At 39.3% G+C, this 19,403-nt stretch overlaps 1 protein-coding gene across 3 annotated transcripts in view; it reads left to right on the top strand.

Moving 5' to 3' along the window:
- The first annotated feature begins 5,755 nt into the window (after nucleotides 1–5,755).
- The window catches only part of LOC148871257 (uncharacterized), a 61,864-nt gene continuing 48,216 nt past the window's right edge, over nucleotides 5,756–19,403 (top strand). For 2 of the 3 annotated variants that reach the window (XM_088970329.1, XM_088970327.1), the window contains exon 1: nucleotides 5,756–6,302. The gene's annotated coding sequence lies outside the window, so the exon portion shown is untranslated. Of the gene's footprint in view, nucleotides 6,303–7,686; nucleotides 7,930–19,403 lie in introns of all 3 variants that reach the window. The other variant, XM_088970328.1, reaches the window with a different exon arrangement.

The raw sequence follows: 19,403 nt of genomic DNA, 5'->3' as shown, positions 1-19,403 counted from the left end.
TTATCCTAATGGCATTGTGAGTGAATTGGCTGAGGTTGAGGTTGTAGTGGTTCAAGATCTTGAGGATCAGAGGGTGCAGGGGAAAACACAACCCATAGTGAAGGAAATGCTCGTCGACGCACACCTCCTCTTTAGGAGCAAGCCACAACCAGTCACCAACGTAGAGGACTCTAATCCTATAGCCCCCCAGAATGTAGTACTTCTCGACTAAAGCCCTAACTTTCTCCTTGTCGAGAATGCTATCTAGGCCAGAGTGAGGATAATGCCCCAACGTCACCCCTCGACACTTAGCTTCGGCCGTGGGTCCCTCAGTCTCTTCCATGTCTACTACATCAATAAACACTAGAGCATTCCCTATGGCATTGGCCCTCAGCCGCGTGGAGCCAATATACTCATTTGCATAGTCCGCACTCTATTAGTCACGCTCGGTCCCATGAGACGTGGCCCTCTCCCTCAACACCTGGATGTTGGACGTCTAAGAAGAGCTCTCGAAGTCATTACTATCGCTCTCATCATTATTGGGAGTGTTGCTAGGAGCACTCTAGTCAGGAAGTTCGTAAACTTCAGGACTTGAATCCGAGGCCGACATTTTGAGGAAAGAGGTTCTTTACCTAAGAGCTGTTTGTGAAAAGAAGTCTAAGGAATTGGTTGTGGAAAATTGAGGTGTACTTAGTAGCTCCAAGACTGAAGGTTTTGAGAAAATGGTGAAGTCTTGCTCAATCAGTCTCCCTATTTAAAGGAAAATGTATGTCCCACATTCAATTGATCCAACGGCCACAGATCGACCGACCTAACATCCCGAACCGATGGGCTTCACATGGCACCGACCTTGGGAGACGAAATGACACCAAGAGATGGGGATGATTCACCCATCAACTTTGGCTCATAGATGCGCTGAACTGAACCCCCCGCATCGTCTCGTGCACAACCTTAATTAGTCGGCCATGGCACTCATCCTGTGTATGGACCTACGAAGGATGACATCAGCATCCATACGGGGCACGGGCAATGCACGCGGGTAGCCTACACCCATATGGGCCACGGTCACACACCCTCAGCCCGTGGTGATCCTTTATTAACCCAAAGGATGAATGGAGGAGCAAGCGTCATAGAGCCACTGAGGAAAGTTCCATAGTCGAGGTCTATGCCTCCACGCGAATCTACTATACTATCTTCAGTCGAAGCCAGTGCCTCGACACAACTCGCTAACTAACCTCAGTCACTACGACCACGAGAGTGGGGGCAAATAATGTAGGGGTATTTGGCCAACCTGTGAATCTTGACATGTGGCGTCGACCGAATGCATCCTGACCATCCATCATCAACCACTACCAACCATTGCCACCTGCTCCCAACTACCCCTCTTCTAAGGCAACTCTAGCTATGAAATGGGCTCCTACATTTAGGTAGACACAAAGACTTAAGTTCTAAGTTTCCTCACTTGCTTGGTCCGACCCCTCACAACTATCAGCTAACTTGACCGTCAGAGTCTTCGCCCTTGGGATAACTCCCAGGGCCTCTAATGTCTTCTTTCTCTTAGCAAGTTGGACCCATCAGCCTCAGACACTAAATTTACATTATTACCCTCAGCTCCTCATTTGACATCAACAAAAATCATGCTTAAAAAATGTACTATAAAGAAAAATATATCCCCATCAACAAATAAAATAATCAACTTTGGACATGCCATTTGTAGTGATTCCAATAACTCAAATCATGGTGTTCCATTTTAGTAATTTCTAGCTTCTTTGCATTAAATCAATTTTAGTAGGATTAATAAAATGCTATTAGAGTTGCTTAGTAATTAAGAGTCATTATTTTAGTTAAGGGAGCAATTAAGGCATCATTCACTTTTCGGTAAGTTATTTACCCAGGTAAATGCAATTACCTGGGTAAGTCTTTCCTGGGAAACACTTATCCAGGTAAGTGCATTTACCCATGTTCTTTTATATCCTAGGTAAATAAGACAATGACCATTTTATCCATAGAAATCCATTATTAAAAAGGGCATTTTTGTCCATTCAAAGTGTTGGCAACTTTCCCCTATATGGGAAAGTTATTTACCCACCTAGGAGATGGGTATCACTTTTTTTAGGTTAGTGATACTTAGGAAAATAAACTTTCCCTGGTCCCCACATAAAGCTAAAAAAAGAACATGAGATTCTTGGTCAATGGGAACCAAAATCCCATTAACCAACTCCCCCCCCCCCCCTCTCCAAATCCAAAAAAAGAACGCCCCTAAAACTTACTTTGGGTAAGGTAAGGTTATGGCTTTGAAACCCAATAGGTCTTTCTATTCATATTTGCAGATATTCATATATACTATGTTAATAACTTTAAAATTAAATTGATTGGATATTTTTAGTGTAATATAAGCTTGATATTCCTTTAGTACCTTAACTTTGTTCCCATAATATTTTAACTATATAATGCAGATGGTTGCCTTGGCTTCACATCTAGACCACCATGTGAAAAATTTAGGGCCCATTTGGCGCTTTTTTTTTTAAAAGATCTTGTAGCTTTGACAGGCAAAAGACGCATTGAGCTTTTGACATAAGATTTATGCAGCCCAAAAACAATTTGGCAGACATGCATCTGCCCATGTCTTTTCACACAAGATTAAAACGCAAAAGACGCGGGCTTCTCACGTCTTTTTGGCGCATTGTCTTTTGGCGGCTAGATCTTCCACGAGCCAAACGGGAATAGACCAAAAACCAGTCTTCCCGACTTATAAACAGCTGAAAGACCATGTGGAAAGACGTGCCAAATAGGCCCTTATTTTACATATTTTCGTCTATTTGCTTATGTAACTCAACCAATGTAAATTAATGCTAAAAGCTAGTTTACTCTAATTGACTAATCAAAGTCCAGTTAAAGAAGAGGGGACATATTTTCTTTAAAGCAAAAAATAAAAAGGGCGAAGAAAACTCGAAACTAGCCGGAATCAACCCCATTCCATCCCAATCTCATCAATTTGGGTTAGAAAGGGCTAGTCTTGGGAGTTCAACAACTCAGTTGGTCAAGGTTGACTTAAACCCAAACTAACCTTTCCTAGCCTATACTCCTAATTTGAGTAACTTATGAATTATTTATAGGTTTTATCTTAGTTCTAAAGTAATTAGGAGTTGTGTTGGGTTAGTTGTTTTGTCCAAATTGCAGTCAGCTCTATAAATGAAATCATTATAATTGAAAAAAAGGAGCGCTGATTTTTTTAGAAGCCCAAAGGCCAAGATTCATTCAATCATCAACGAGAAAAAGATACAATATTGCAATTCCTAGGATTTTAACAAATCACACAGTTGTTGTGGATGCTTATTAGTGGTTCAGAATTAGCCACCAACAGAAGCTCAACAATAATTTTTGCATCACCTTCAATTATCATGTGTGAAATCTGAAGCTCATGAGCCATCTTGAGACCCTCGAAAAATGCATGGGCTTCTGCTATCTTGAGATCCTCAAGCTGATATGATGAATAAAAGTTTGCTTTAGTAAATTTTAGCTATAATAAGTATTCCCCCCCTTTTCTCTCATTTATTCTTCTAGCCAATCTATCGAGTTGTACACTCTAATAGCCAGAATTCTTTATTTTCTTTTTAATCTCTTGTTCGTTCTTTGGTGAATAGACTGTTTACTTCTTTGTATTTAATCACTCAAATCACCTACTACCCTACAAAGCCTAATATAAAAGTTTAAAACTTGGATTGGACTGTGTTGCTACTATTTGATCTATTTTTGTTGATTAAGGAAGCAAGCAAATACACTGATCTAGCTGCCCATTATGCTAAAATCAAAATTTCAACCTAAATTGTTTATATAGTATAAAAAATCTAAATATTGATCAATGTACATCCGTTTAATGTCAAGTAGGGGTGTCAAACGGAATTCAAATATCTGATTTCGAATTTGATATCTAATGTAATTGAATGGAATTCGAATATGTATTGATTTGATTCGATGATAAACATAATTCGATTATTATAATGAAAATAATATAATATTATATATATTATTTACAAATGTCTTAATATTTTTATAAAAGAAAGATATGTATCTTAATAGACTTTTGTTTATTATAAAAAAACTAAAGACGTCCCCAAAAATCAAAACAACAAATAACAATTAAATCCTTAGGAGTGGAACTATTGCAGACTTCATTAAAATGCGCATGATTAATAAGCCAATTTGCAGCCATATTCCTCTCTCTGAAGACATGGCGATAATTCACCTTTCCCTCAAGCCTCTCAAATAGCACCCTACAGCTTTCAATAATCAGCTTCACTCTCCACATGGGGTTAGTAGCTTTCTTCAGACAGTCGATCACCAGCTTAGAATCACCTTCAATGATAATGGACCTGTTAGGAAAATTAAGAGCAATACTGTGGGCTTCCCATGCAGCCTAGGTCCTGCCACATTGATAGTAGAAATGCCTAATTTATAAGCCTTGAAGTCCAATATTCGGCCCATATGGTCTCTAGCTATACAAACTATCGAACAACTACCATTAATACAAGAGGCATCAAAGTTGACTTTAATGACATCTAATCCAGGACTTGACCATCTAATAGGAATAATTTCTCTTATCCTCTGATTGATCACATCCCTTTCCTCACTAACTTGGATCTCAGCCCAGGAATTTCACACTCTCTCCATAATAATGGGAGGAGCCGAATTTCTTTGGTTAAAAACCCTATTATTAATAACCTTGCTCAATCTCATCTCCCTCATTTCCCTCCCTCTCTCTATCTTTCATTCTCTCTTTTCTTTTACTGATCACCTTCCCTATACTGTCTACAACTACTGATTTTTATAACAGTTCCAAAAAAATGAATAGCACAAAGAAAAGGTGAAGAAGATTATGTATTGGTAAAACAAGAGCGCTTCACAGTTCGACTTATGTTAGTTGGAACTATCGTCCATTGGTTTTATGGTAATCGAAGGCATTTGTAGAAATCTCTCTCTCTCTCTCTACATTACTAGCAGCTAGTGACAAAAAAAACTTAGTTGTTTGTTTGTTTGTTCTAGATTTTATTAGGTCATTTGTTTTTATTTTCCCCATATTCTTTGTCTTTCTTTGTTGTTTACATAAACATGACCATATTCGTAGTTCAAAGGGAACAAGAGGGCTCATTGTTTGGTTTGATTTCACGATTTAGGGTATAATCGGTTGAATTCAAATTAATGAATTATTTGATTATCTAATCGAATTCAAATTTAGTTTTTAATTTTGAATATATATCAACTATTGAATTGAATCCAAATCACCACTTCTATAATCAAATTTGAATTCAGATATGACATGGTTCAATTCGAATTGGCTTTACTTACAAGCCTAGTGTAAACGCCCAACATTTGAGGGTGTTTTGGTCATTTACAAAACAACCTTCATTCAGGGGCATTTTGGATAATTAAAACATTCCAATTATCCCAAAATTGGATGGTGATTTTGGGGTATATAGATGGGCATAGAGTTGCCATAAAAGTGTTGTATCAAAATTCCCCTCTCTCAAAAACAAAAATATCTTGATAATTAAATTATTCCAATTATCCAAAACTTGGATATTTGGGTGGAGATTTTAGGGTATATGGATGAACATAGACTTACATAAAAGCGTTACATCCTAGCACCCCTCTTTCAAAAATAAAATATTTTGGTCATTAAAACATTTTAATTATCCAAAAGTCTATTTTGGCATTAATTATCCAAAAATTGGATGAAGATTTTAGGGTATATAAATGAACAATGGGTGGAGATTTTAGGGCATCTAGGTGAACATGGAGATTTTAGGGTACATGGATGAAGTGAGAGACTGAGAGTTGTCCAAAAGCGTTGCATCCTTTATAACTCCCCTTTTAAAAATAAAATAACTAGAGTCTGAATCCAAGATCATGTTTCGGGGCCCGGACTTGCACGCATTAATCTTGCCTCAAGACTCAAGAGAAGTCTCGAGCATATAATAGGGTCCAGGCCAGGGATTTACCGGTGCGGACCAAACAAGTTGACCACGGGAAACAGGCACAGAGGGTTCCTCTTCCTGGCTGTGGAATAGATTCAGCACTCGCTGTTTGAAGGATAAGCAGCGTCTTCTACCGTTTGCAGAAATTCGGAAGAAACCCAGAACACAGAAGGGTCTCTTTCTTATAAGCACAAACGCGCGTACGCTTAACCCTGGTACTCATATTCCGGTACTCGCCAGGATCTCAGTGGTAACGGCAGACAATAGCTTTCGGAGATGTTGCTGATCTGTGGGGATGGCTTGCCTGCTCAATTTGGCGTAATCTATAACGAATCCATATAAAAAGGGGTCTGTAAATTTTAAACCTTCTATTTGTTTGTTTTTTCGTTGAAATTGGGTTTTCTATACTAATTCACGAGTTCGCAGTGGCAACTCGTGATTTTTATTTGTTGTAAATCAATTTTAGGATTCTGGGTTGCTTCTTTTTCTTTCTTCTTCTAGTTTCCCACTAGTTTCCACTGTTGTACTCAGTGTTTTGCTTCATTCTAATCAAGCTAATTAGGTTTTTTATTTTCAACCTTGTAATTTAGATTATTCTTTTATTTAAACAATTGTCCTGACTTTGGAGTTTTGGATTTTTAATTTTTAATTTTGTTTTTTGTTTTCTTTTTTGTGGTGGTCTTGCGCGGGTTTTGGGGGACGGGGGGGTGGGTTCGGGGATTTGATTTTTTCCTTTTTTTTTTTTGTTTCACCCAAAGTCCTATAACCAAGGGAACCTTTTCTTTTTTCTCGTAACTGAGATTAGATTTTTTTTTTCTGTTTTTTTTGTTACAGATGCATATCACTATTTTCTTTAGGACTTTAATCTACATTATTTATTTTTTGTTTTCAAAATTTCATGATGATTATGTTAATTTGTTATTGAAGGAGAGAAGTTGATTCTCGAGATAAAAAGGAAAAAAAAGGCACAAACCTATTGATTTGGTGTTTAGAGTCCAAATAAAACAATTTAGACAGAGGGATTCTCTCCCATTTTATGTTTAGGAAGTAAAATAAACAGAATGGAAGTAAAATGAATTGCATGAACTTAGTGCAAACTCTAAGTAGAATGAGTTGATTGTTTTGTTTTAACCCCAGTTCAATCACATGAATTCCACCTTTATTGTGATTCAACTGGACTGACGTGAATCTCTGTCAGGTGACTCAAGTCCTTCAATAAAAAAACTCACAGGGGTACCTATCATTCAATTCAAACCATGCTTCGGCTTATCTAATTTCAGGTTTAGATTGCTGATAGCAAAAGGTTCTACTATGGACAGTTGGTTCCTCCTTTGAGAGAGGAAAAATAATGACTTACATTTTAAACTCATTGAGAATGGAAACCCAATGGAATAGAAAGCCTACTTCTCTCATGACCTCCAAGGCTACAACCTACTGTGTTCCTCCACGGCGTGGTTGCTTTGTCATGAATGAGCTCCTGCCATGATCAAAGCATTCTGGAAGGAGTAATGGAGTTGAAGGTTTTAGGGGAAGGTGGTCAAAGTGGATTTGTGCACAAATTGCTTGGAGTTTAGGCGAGGTGAGCAATAAAAAGCGCTTAGTCACCTAGGTGTCGCCTTGACAACTATGCTCTCTAAGCATGATTAGTTGAAGATAGAAGTGCTTAGTAATGCAAACTAGACAGGCTTTCTTGATGATAGGAGATTTACCTTGGATTTTTGTGCATTTGTAGGAGGGAATATGATGTCTTGGAAAAGCAAGAAGCAGTTGCGCAGTCGGTTGTTGCTTGTTCAAGTGCAGAGGCAGAATGCAAGTCCATGACATGTGGGCTCTCAGAGTAGTCTCTTTGTCTAAGGCCCTTACTTGGAGAGTTGGGAAATTAGTGGGAGATGTCATTAATACTATATTGTAACAAGGCAGCTATTAACATCACCCTTGATATACGGTTTAGCATGAACACACCAAGCATGTTGAGGTGGGTTATCATTTTGTTAGTGAGGTGTGTTGTTAGGAGATGTTTGCCTACTCTATTTGCAAACTGATCAGCAATTAGTATATTTACCAAGGTGGGTTCCTTGGTTGAAGTTGTAGACTGCATTGTAAGTAGGGAATACTTGACATCTATTCATTCTATTCCTAATTTGAGGGAGAGTGATGATGGGCTAGGCTTCTTTTATTCTTTATTTATTTTTTGTTATTTATGGGCTAATGTGTTATGGGGTGCATGGGTCAATATCATATTATTAGTTGCCTCCTCCTTAAGGGCATAGGTGTAATTGACCTTTTTATTGCTCTCTTAATATAAATGATAATGGGGGAGTTTTAGAGCCTCGCAATCTGATTGTGCAATTTCTTTCTTCTCTTTTCTTCCTCTTCAATTCTAGTCTTAGTTTTTCTTCCTTTCTTCTTTTGTTTTGCCTTTTCTTGAATAATTTCTAGTGTGAGTTAAGCCTACTCTGTTAGAGGTTATCTTCTTTCTTTGGTTGGCAATCAAAGGTAAATTATTGATGATTGATGTCCTTAGATCCAAAGGGATGATCATTATAAGTAGATGCTATCTGTGTTGAGATGCAGAGGAGTCCATTCAGCATTTGCTCGCTCATTGCTGCTTCTCATACAAAGTTTGGTCCCATATGCTTGGATTTTTTGGTTGTTGAAGGGCTTTCTTTGCTGATATTCAAGGATTATTTTCTTCTTGGAAGTTGAAGGCCTTCATCAAGTTAGATAAATTTTTATGGAAAATGGTCCCTCTTGCTACCTGCTCGGGTATTTGGAGAGAATGTACAATAGATCATTTCAAAACCAGTTGGCTGTGGTGGTGGTGTTTGCTTGAACTGAGAGGTTATTAATAAAGAGTGTTTGGCATTGATGCCATTTTCTGAGAAAATGGTGCCATGTAGGCGCCACATCAGAGAAAGCAGTGCTTCAAATGACATCATCTTGTTTGGTACCATTTTTCTAGAAAAAACATTGCTCCAAACCATGCCTTGGAAGTCGGGAAAGTGTGGTTTGGAGCCACACCAAATTCAATGTTTTATGAGAAAATGGTGCATTGCTGCCAGCGGTGCAATGATGTGGCATCAATATGGCATCATCTTGGATGTTGGATAATATAGACCATGTTGAAAACGTTGCTGCCAGCACTGGTACCAAACAAAACCAGTTCTGTTTTCTCAGAAAATAGTCTATGTGGCAGCACCGGTTTCAAACAAAAAGTAAGCACCGTTTTCTCTTACATCTCCACATGCCCAGCACCGTTTTTCTCAGAAAATGGTGCGATTTTCCCAGCACTGATGCCAAACACCTACAAAGAGGATCTCCTAAGTGGGGGTGTTTTTTGGGAGTCCGGATCACCTGCCAACAAAACATGTTCCAATCCTCTACCAACGTGACCTTATACCACACATCTCATATATGGCGGGTCTCTGTCTCATGGGGAGATGTGCAGTGTTAGATGAAGTTGGTAGAGGGTTGGAATGTGTTTTTGGGATTCAAATGCAACCACACTCAAAATCATTGGGGTAGTACTCTTTGGGATGATTGTTATATTGTATGCTTTTATTGTAGATTTAGAGACCATGCTTGGCTCTTTGTACTTCTGGGTATTCGAGTGGGATACCTTGCCTTTGACATGTTTCTTGGGAGGAGTAACATGAAGCTTCGAGTGATAGGTGTATTAAATACCCCTAAATAAAGGGGGAATTGATCAATGGCCAATTCTGTAACTGATAAATAGGAATTGCTAGTTGTACCTCATGAAAAAGACTTATTTGTGGAACTATTTCATATTTTTAGAAAGAAAGTCTTTTCAAATAAAACCAATAAGGCATGGTTGGTTCTATTGTTGTATATATAGGCTTAAGGTAAAGGCATAAAGGCATAATTGTCGAGGCAAATAGGGGCCAAATGACTTAAAACTAGCTTGATAGCCTAGCCTTTGCACATGTGAAGTCCAATAAGGAACCCACTATTTGCCTGGAACAATACCTAAGAATCTATCAACCAAGTAGTGACCAAGAAAATCTAGTTGGTCTTTTAGTGAAGATATTAACTACTAGGTAGTTGCTCTTCCAGTTGGTCTCCCCCTCAAGTTGGAGCATATATATCATATGGTTCTAGCTTGTTACAAAAAGAGTCCATCCTTGACTGACCTAGGCTTTTGGTGAAGATATTAGCAACTTGGTCTTCTGATTTGATATATGGTGTGACAATATCCCCACTTGTTACTTCTTTTCTCGCAAAATGACAGTCAACTTTAATATGTTTTGTTCTTTTTCATGAAACACTGGATTTGAAGCAATATGTGTAGCGACTTGGTTGTCACAAAATAGTTGGATGAGTTTGCTAATTGGAATGCAGGGGAGGAAAAGAGAGAACATAGGATGAATTGGGAAATAGTGTGCAGGGATAAGAATGTAGGGGGTTTGGGAAGGCCATTAGTGCAATTTTACCTTTGTTCCTTCCTTCCATTAGATACAACCTTTGTAGCGGTAACAATGTTAAATTTTGGGAACACATTTGGCTGGGAGACTCCCCTTTGAAGGACTAATTTCCCTCTTTCTTTGCCCTCTCAAGCTTTAAAAATGAGTCTGTCTCTAAGTTTCTTGTCCAATCTGCACCTTCACTTAATGGGGTTAATTGGGATTTGGGACTTGGGTTTTTGGAGGGGTATTTGAGACTTAGAACTTCAGTGTCTTCTTAGCCTCTTACAGTTGTTGGAAGGAGTTTTCATTTAACCTTCAAGGCCTGATAGCTGAGTTTGGCCTTGTACCCCATTGGGGTCCTTTTCATGTGCCTCTTTCTTTAAAACTTTGCTACAAACATCCTATAGTGGTCTGCTTCCTTTTCCAGCGAAAGATGTGTGGTGCTAAGCTATTTCACCTACGATTGTTGCCTTTCGTTGGGAAGTTGCCCATGGAAAGAAGAAAGAAAGCGGCCAAATTGGTGTTTATCTCCTCATTGGTGTGTATTATGTAAGGCTGATGGTGAGAGTTGCTTTCACCTTTTTAACTCTTGTTCCTTCACTACTTCTATTTGGGATTGGTGCCTTTCTCTTTTTGGGTGCTAGTGGAATCCTCCGGTGGATGTTCAAAGCTTATTTGACACAAATACCTTTGGATGACCAACAAAGAGAGGGAGGTTAATGTGGAGTTGCATTAGAGCTGCTGTTATCTAGACTGTTTGGGAAGAAATAAATGCAAGAATCTTCTCAGAGAAAGAAAGGGATAAAAGTGATATCTTTGAAACAACCAAGATTAAAGTGGTGCATTCATTGCTTTGTTCTCAGGGCCAGTTGGAGAAGGAGACTCCTTGAGAGCAGAAGTGTTAGTAGTAGTGGAAGGCATTCAAAGGGCAAAGCTAATGAACATTCAAAAGCTATTTGTTGAAGGAGACTCTAAACTGGTGATTAGTAGGTTACAAGATGGGGGTTTGAATTGTGGCTTTTTAACAATGAAAGGAAGAAGATCGGGCGGCTAACCAGAGATTTGGAAATGATTGCTGGGTGGGTTAAGGGATCTGCTAATTTTGTAGTAGATGCCTTAGCCAAACAAGGGGTGGAGAGAGACTCATTATTCTTGGCACAATTGTAAGGGATCTGGCTATATTTGGGGATAGATAAGAGGTTTTATCTCTTACAACCTGTTTGCATTTAATGTATTGTACCATCCTTCTTTCTTAATTAATAAAATGTTGAGTTATTGATAAAAAAAGGAAATGCTTTAATCGGATCAATTCATAGGTAGCATGGGCCATTGCCCTATACTCAGCTTCGGCACTACTCTTAGCAACCACACTTTGCTTCTTACTTTTCCAAGTGACAAGGTTCCTATACAAGAAAGTACAATGGTCCGTAGTAGATTTTCTGTCCATTGGGGACACTACCCAATTAGCATCTGAATATCCCTCTGGAGATAAGTCTCCCCCTTTCTTATACAATAACTTATGACCCGGAGCACCCTTTAAATATCTCACTCTTACAACACCATCCCAATGAGTAGTTGTGGGATTTTGCATGATTTGACTGAGAATTGCAACACTGAATGTGATGTCGTGTCTAGTGATAGTAAGGTATATTAGCTTACCCACAAGGCTACAAGTCTCCTATACTTTGCTGGATCATCTAATGGCTTCCCCTGACTATCAATCATCTTCATGTTGGGATCCATAGGACTTTCCACTAGTTTGAATCCCAACAACCTAGCTTCCTTTATCATATCTAGAACATATTTTCTTTGAGAGGGAGATTCCCCATGTAGAGAGACTGGGCCAAATGGGCCATAGTACTTGTTTATGTTTAAAGTAGCATCATGTTTACATTTTATATGTTAATAGGCCTGTTAACTTGTTTTGTGTTTCTTTTAAGTTATTTAAGTGTTGGCCACCCACTTAAGGGTAGAGGTGTAATTAGTCATAGTTAAGTGAGTTTAATTAAAGATTAAGAAAGAGAGAGAGAGAGGAGGAAACCATCAAACTCTCTTCCCCAGTTCTCCTTTATCTTGTTCTTCTCCATCTTATTTTTCCTTCTACTGTAATCACCTCTTTTTATTGCTATAATCAGGTTAAATTATCAGATTTGAAGGACCGTTTTACATCTTGGTATTAGAGCAGTTTTTTCCCTCTTCCTTTTTTTTTTCTTTTCTTTTCCCATACACCCTTCAATTAGAAGAGTGTTTTGCCTAGTTGGTCGAGGGTTTGGAGAATTAAAGTCTGGCCGAATAGTGTCAAGAAGTGGAGCTGTTATTTTTCTGTCCAAAACCCTAGCTGACTAGAGAGATTCCAAGTTACAGGATAAGGAGAAGGATCGGATATGGCACTTAGGGCTTGGGAGGTCTCTTTTAATCCCTTGAAGGGGGCGGTTGAGGTTTGAAGAAGGTTGGGAAGCTCTAGTAGGAGTGACCTCGTTTTCTCTTTTTCATCCATTGAGTCGGGTGCAGTGAAACCTTAGTTTTTGAACTTTTTGGTTTTCAGCTGACTTTAGTTAGGTCCATAAAGAACGAAAAACCAGTTTTTCAATTTTTGTTTGATTAATGAAGCAATCCGGAAGTGAAACGAAGCAGATTTCGGTATTCGGGGTTGGACTGATAGATTCCTTTTTGAGTGGAGTGACTACAATTAAACTAGATGGAACCAATTGTCTAGCCTAGGCACAATATATACGGATTTATGTTTGTAGTAGAGGTAAACTGGGGTATCTCATAGGTAGTAAGGAGAAACTTGCACGGGCGGACCCTACGTATGAGAAATGGATGCAGGAGAACTACCTAGTGATTGGGTGGTTAGTCAACTCTATGCAGCCCCACATAAGCCAACATTACCTCTGGATGACTTCTGCCAAGGAGATTTGAGACATTGTCACTGAAACATATACATAGAAGTTGAATGTTGCGAGAGCCTATAAGTTGAAGAGTGATGTGAACAATCTGATACAGGGGAGAAGAGTGTAGCAGTTTACTTCATGTTGAAATCATTGTGGCATGAGATTGATGTTATGGAGACAGTTATGGGAGAGCACGAAGGGTGTAGAGACATTTAGAAAATTGGTAGAACGAAATAGGGTGTTTGAGTTTCTTATAGGACTTAACCTTGAGTTCGACATTACTAGGCAGAATATTGTGGCCATGGATGAAGTCACCCTTGATCAAGCATATTTTATGGTGAGTAGTGAAGAGAGTAGGCAACAAGTACAGTTATAGGGACCACCTTCAGAACCCTTTGCAAATGTTGGGATAAAGTCGAAAGGCCGACTGAGAAGAAGGAAGTAATATGTGAATATTGCAAGAAACCGAAGCATACTAAGGACACTTGTTGGAAACTCCATCCAAAACTTCTCCTGGACAAGTTTCAGAACAACAGTAACAACAATTTCAAGAAGAGTGGTCAGATAGGGAAGCCTAAAAATGCAAATGTTGCAACAATGCTTGAAGGTGGAAATAGAGAAAGTGAAGAAAAATCGGCTATGGGGCAGTTGACAGCAGTAAAGGCATAGTTTGAAAGGTATGGGAGGTTACTTAATCACTTGGAGACCATTGTTGCAGCATCCAACCCTTCAGGCAACACCTTGTCATCCACATTTGCTCACTCAGGTACTCGTGCTTCCGCAAATCATGCTATTGTTTTAGGTAATCATAAAATCACTTGGGTTATTGATTATGGTGCATCAGACCATATGCCTAGTATACCTAACATCTTTTGTTCATATCAACTCCTCTCTGGTAGAGAGAAGATATCCCTAACTGTGGGTCTATTGCTCCCATATTTGGCAAAGGAGATATCAAAGCCTCTGACACTCTTGTTTTATCCTTTGTTCTCCATGTCCCCAAGCTTAATATCAACCTGTTATCTATCAGTAGCTTGACTAAATCCATGAATTGAAGCATAACCTTTTTTCCTACTCATTATGTTTTTCAAGACATGAAATCTTAGAGGATGATTGGGAGGGCCATGAGGCGAATGGAATATACTTGCGGGACACACCTGATATAAGTCTTGGACCACCTAATGGAGTTGCTTTAGAGTTTGTTTTGTCAGTCTATTGATCGAGTCATGTTATGTCATTTACGTTTTGGTCATTTATATTTTTCTACTTTGAGTCATTTGTTTCCCGACATGTTTAAGGGAATATCTATTTCAAGTCTTCATTGTGAGTCCTGTGAACTTGCGAAATGTAGACAATCTTATCCAATGAGTAATAAAATATCTGTTTTTGCTTTCCATACTGTGCACTCTGATGTGTGGGGGGCCAATATCATTTACCTACTATGGGGGGTTGCAAGTATTTTATCCTCTTTATTGATGATTCCTCTCGTTATACTTGGATTTACCTCATGAGATCCCGGGATGTAGTATCAACTGTTGTGCAAAAGTTTCATGAACTCATTCTTACCCACTTAACACTCAGATCAAAATATTCCAAGAGAGGAGGAAACCATCAAACACTTTTCTCCTTTCTCTTCTTCTTCCTTCTGTTGTAATCACCTCTTTTCCTTTTTCTTTTTATTGCTGTTATTAGGTTTAATTATCAAATTTGAAGGACAGTTTTACATCTCCCCACTTTGATTGGGCAACCTCTATGCATAAGAAATACTTCAATGGCCCTAGGACTTTGGTTTGAAATTGTTGTTGTAGGAATTGCTTCAGTTCATTGATGCCATGTGCATCACTTCTATTAAGAACAATGTTTATCAACATAAGTTGCTAAGATGATCTTCTCAGAGGAGGTATCCTTACCAAGATGATCCTCTAGACAAAACATGACAAGGACACAAAGGATAAAAGGGAAACAAATCGCTGATGTGAAGGAGATACGAGAAAGGGGATGATTTGCGCAAGCACACTTACCCTACCAAGAGCAATAGGGAGATCAAGATCTGACGGTGGTGGATTTGTTGGCAGTGAAGACTTAGGTGGATGGTTAATAGCCTGAGTCGAAATCATTGTTGATGGAAGCTCTAACTGGCGATCACATTGAGATTACACTTTGTAAATTGATGGTCGAAGCATCTCCTCAACAGTGGGCAAAGGAATAAAAATATCACTAGAGCTAAACTAAAGGGGAAGAGGAGATTGTTCACTATGTTGAATTTAGTTTTCCTAGATCTTTCTTGCCCAAATAGTAGAATTGGGAAAGAGTCCTCTTTAGGGACTTTCTCTTGTTCATCTTTTTTCAACGCCTTAGTTCAGTCTTCTTTTGTGTCTGTCTTTTTTCCTTTTAAAGAATTATGGTATTCTCCTGTGCCGCCAAAGGTTGGGGCTTTTTGCTGGGAAGTGGCTGTTCAAAAGATCAATACTATTGATGTACTAAAGAAAAGGGCCAAATTGGAGCGTTTCCCCACATATCTATTACCTTTGCTTAAGAAATGGTGAGACAACGACTCATCTTTTGATTTCTTGTCCTTTTGCTTATTATTTGTGGGATTGGTTCTCCTTTGTTTGGTTACAGGTGGAACCCCCTCTGGTGTGCTGAACCTTTTTGACTCTAGCTGCTTTCGACAACCAAGGAAAAGGGGTAGGGTCATGTGGAGAATAACAAGAGCAACCATCCTATGGTCTATTTGGGAAGAGAGAAACAATAGGATCTTCCTAGGGCAAGAAAAATCCAAGGAAGCACTTGTGGAGGTTGTCACCATCAAGGTTATGCACTGGCTGAAAGTACATCATCTCTTCAAGGACTTATCCTCAGCTGACTTAATTAGAAATCGGAGTTCTATAGCTGTATCCTCTCCTTCCTCCCTTGTGGTACAAGAATGTTGGGTACCACCGCCTCAGTTTAGGGCAAAGCTAAACTTTGATGGAAGCTCCTTGGGTAATCTAGGTCAGTCGGGAGTTGGGGGTGTGTATAGAAATGAGGAAGGAAAAGTTTTGGCCCTTTACTCAGGCCCAATTGGGGTGGGAGATACATTAAGGGCAGAAGTAATGGCCTTACTCCAAGGTTTGAAATTGGTGAAACAATGGGGAATGCAGCAATTAGAAGTGGAAGGAGATTCCAAGCTGGTAATAGGGTGGATCCAAGCTGGAAACCAGGGAGTGTGGTCTCTTAGACAGGCTAATGCTATGGCTGGTTGTTTAGCCAAGCAAGGGGCAACTAGGGAACAGTTGTTTTGGGCAGATTTGTAATCTCTCCATGGGTCTGTTGTAATTGTCATCTGTTATTATCCATATTCTCTAATAAAATTTCCTCATTTATCACAAAAAAAAAGGCACGAACAGTTTCAATCACATGGCGATTCTTCCTCTCTATTACCCCATTCTACTGTGGTGTGTGTGAGCAAGAGGACTGATGTATAATAATACTAGGAAAATCAAAGTAAGACTGAAATTGATTATGAAAATATTCTATTGCACTATTTGATTGAAACTCTTTGATGCATACACCAAATTGATTTCTTATCTCAACATCAAATATAGAAATATAGAGAACAATTCTGAACATTCTTTCATTAATTAAATCCTTGTCTTTCTAGAATAATCATCAATAAAGGTTACAAAATATTTGAACCCATTATAAGAAAACACACAACTTGAACCTCAAACATTTGAATGAATTGAAGCAAAAGGACTTGAGACTCTCTTCGTCTTCTCTAGGAAAGAAAGATACTCAATGATGTTTAGTGAGTTGACATGATTCCTACTCCAACTGTCACAAACTCTAAGGTAGAAACCAACAACTTAAAAAGCGGCAAAGAAGGATGGTCAAGACGATAGTACCACTGGTGTAAGGTAAGGGAAGTATGGAGAGCCTTTTATGGACCATGATCTTCCGAATAGTCCTCCTACTTCATGACTGCCACCAATCATTTTCCTTGTCTTGAGATCCTGAAACACACAATAAGAGGGGTAGAAGGTAACTGAGCAATGAAGAGCTTGTGTAAGTTTACTATTAGATAAGAGACCAAAGAGAAACTTAGGTATATAGAAGACAAAGTGTAAACTAAGGTCAGAACCAAGAGACACATTACCATTACCAGTAATGGAGGAAGAAGAGCTGTTAGCCAAAAGTAACGGTCTGGGATGTGGAGAGTGGAGACATAGGCACAAACAAGTCTGAGGAGCCAGTCATATGGTCTGAATTGGAGGCAAGGCAAGCTGTACCTAATTTTGCAAGGGTGGCAGTGGTAGTACCAGAAGTAGATTGGCAAAGCCTCTCATATTCTTCTCGTGTGGTGGAGGTTGTCTCTTTGTCCTTGTCAATACTGAGAGCAGACATTTGAGCATTCACGAACAGATCCACGTCCACCACCACCTCTAGCACCACCCCACCTCTAGCACAAGTGGATGTTGGGCCATATAAGTCATAGCAGAAGTTAATTGTGTAACCTTCTTTACCACAATGTGGGCATTCAGGAACAGATCCACGCCCACCACCCCTTATACCTCCTACTTCTCTTTCCCCACTATGACCACCTCTAGGCCCATGATCAGTACCTCTTGTAGCACCTCTATTTTGGCCCCTAGCCCCCTAATTCCTCAGCCTGCAAAACCTCTGGAAATTACTAAGATTGATCTCTCTGAGGTAGGAGCGGTTTTTTTTTTTTTTTGAAGAATCAATAAGAAATTTCATTAAAACAGAAAAAGGGTTACATCCTAACACCATTGGTTGTCTAGATGACACACCAGATACATTCTCAAAACTTCAAATTGAAAAGGATTCTTCATTACAAGGCTGTAAGTCAAGGGTATTCCAAAAGTTCTCCAGCAAATCAGCTTTGGAGACCGAGGACCCATTCTGAGATCAGATTGCTTACTGCAGCTACCATGTATTCTATACTTTTTGACCTGTTCTCAAAAACTCTTCTGTTTCTCTCCCTCCAAATAGACCAACTTACTGCAAATGGGACACAACTCCAAATAATCCTGGCTTTCTTACTGCCTCTGAGCTTTGGCTACAATGAGAAAATCTCTACTGGATTTATTGGTTGGAAGGCGCTCATCCCAAATAGGTAGGAAAAGAACTTCCATATGAAGCTTGCTATGAACAAATGGAGTACTGTTTCTTCCTCCTGATTACATAAATACTACCAGCTGGTCAGATGAAATCCCCTAGATTTCAGGTGATCAGAGGTGAGAATGCTGTCATGTGCCACCAGCCAGGCGAAAGCTTCAACCCTTGGGGAACTGGGTTACCCCATACTCCTTTTATCTGGTCTGTACTCATTTCTTCTCTTACTAGTGCTTTGTATAGTGACTTAACTGTGAATATGCCTTCCTTACATTCTTTCTATCAGAGACTATCTTTTGTATATCTAGAAATGCTGGTTCCTTCTATTTTTTCCAGAAGCATAATACACTCTTCCGCTTCTTGGTCTAATAGAGGCCTTCTGAATTTTGGATTCCAGATCAGTTGCTCCCCTCCACTCATAGCATTGGGCTATTGAAACTTGTTCTGTTAACTTTTTTAATCTTGGGCACACCTCACTTAACTTCCCTATCTCAAGCCACTCATCTTCCCAAAACCTCACTCTAGAGCCTTCCACCACTTTGAACTTGACTAAATTTCTGAATTCTTGATTGAAGTTCATGATTCCTTTCCTAACACTCACCCCATAGGAACTTCTTACTTCCCTTGATTCCCACCTGAATCTTATCACACCATATGTCCCACCCACCACCCTCCTCCATAGAGCTTCCCTCTCTCTCCCTTGCCCAAGCCTCCACAGCCATTTCTCTAGAAGTGCTTTGTTTATTAATTTTACCCTCCGAGGTAGGAACATGGTTGCCATGAGAAGTTGAAGCTCTCCTTATATGGGAGAAAACCTAAGATAAGGAGGGGAGGTCACTATTGCCCAAAATTTGAGCCCTCACTGGTTCAAACGTAGACCTCAAACATGATAGAAATCTTGCTACATCAAGGTGCTCTCTCTGTTCTTGTTGCACCTTCAAGTCAATGGACAGGGGCTGATAGACATTAAGCTCATATCTCAAGTTCTTCAATGAAGCATAATACTCAACACT

Source organism: Nelumbo lutea, chromosome 2 (assembly GCF_056320005.1).
Source record: "Nelumbo lutea isolate HS-2025 chromosome 2, American lotus-T2T, whole genome shotgun sequence".
Classification (NCBI taxonomy): Eukaryota; Viridiplantae; Streptophyta; class Magnoliopsida; order Proteales; family Nelumbonaceae; genus Nelumbo; species Nelumbo lutea.
Note: the sequence above shows the minus strand (reverse complement) of the source record. Positions and strands in the feature narration are given on the sequence as shown.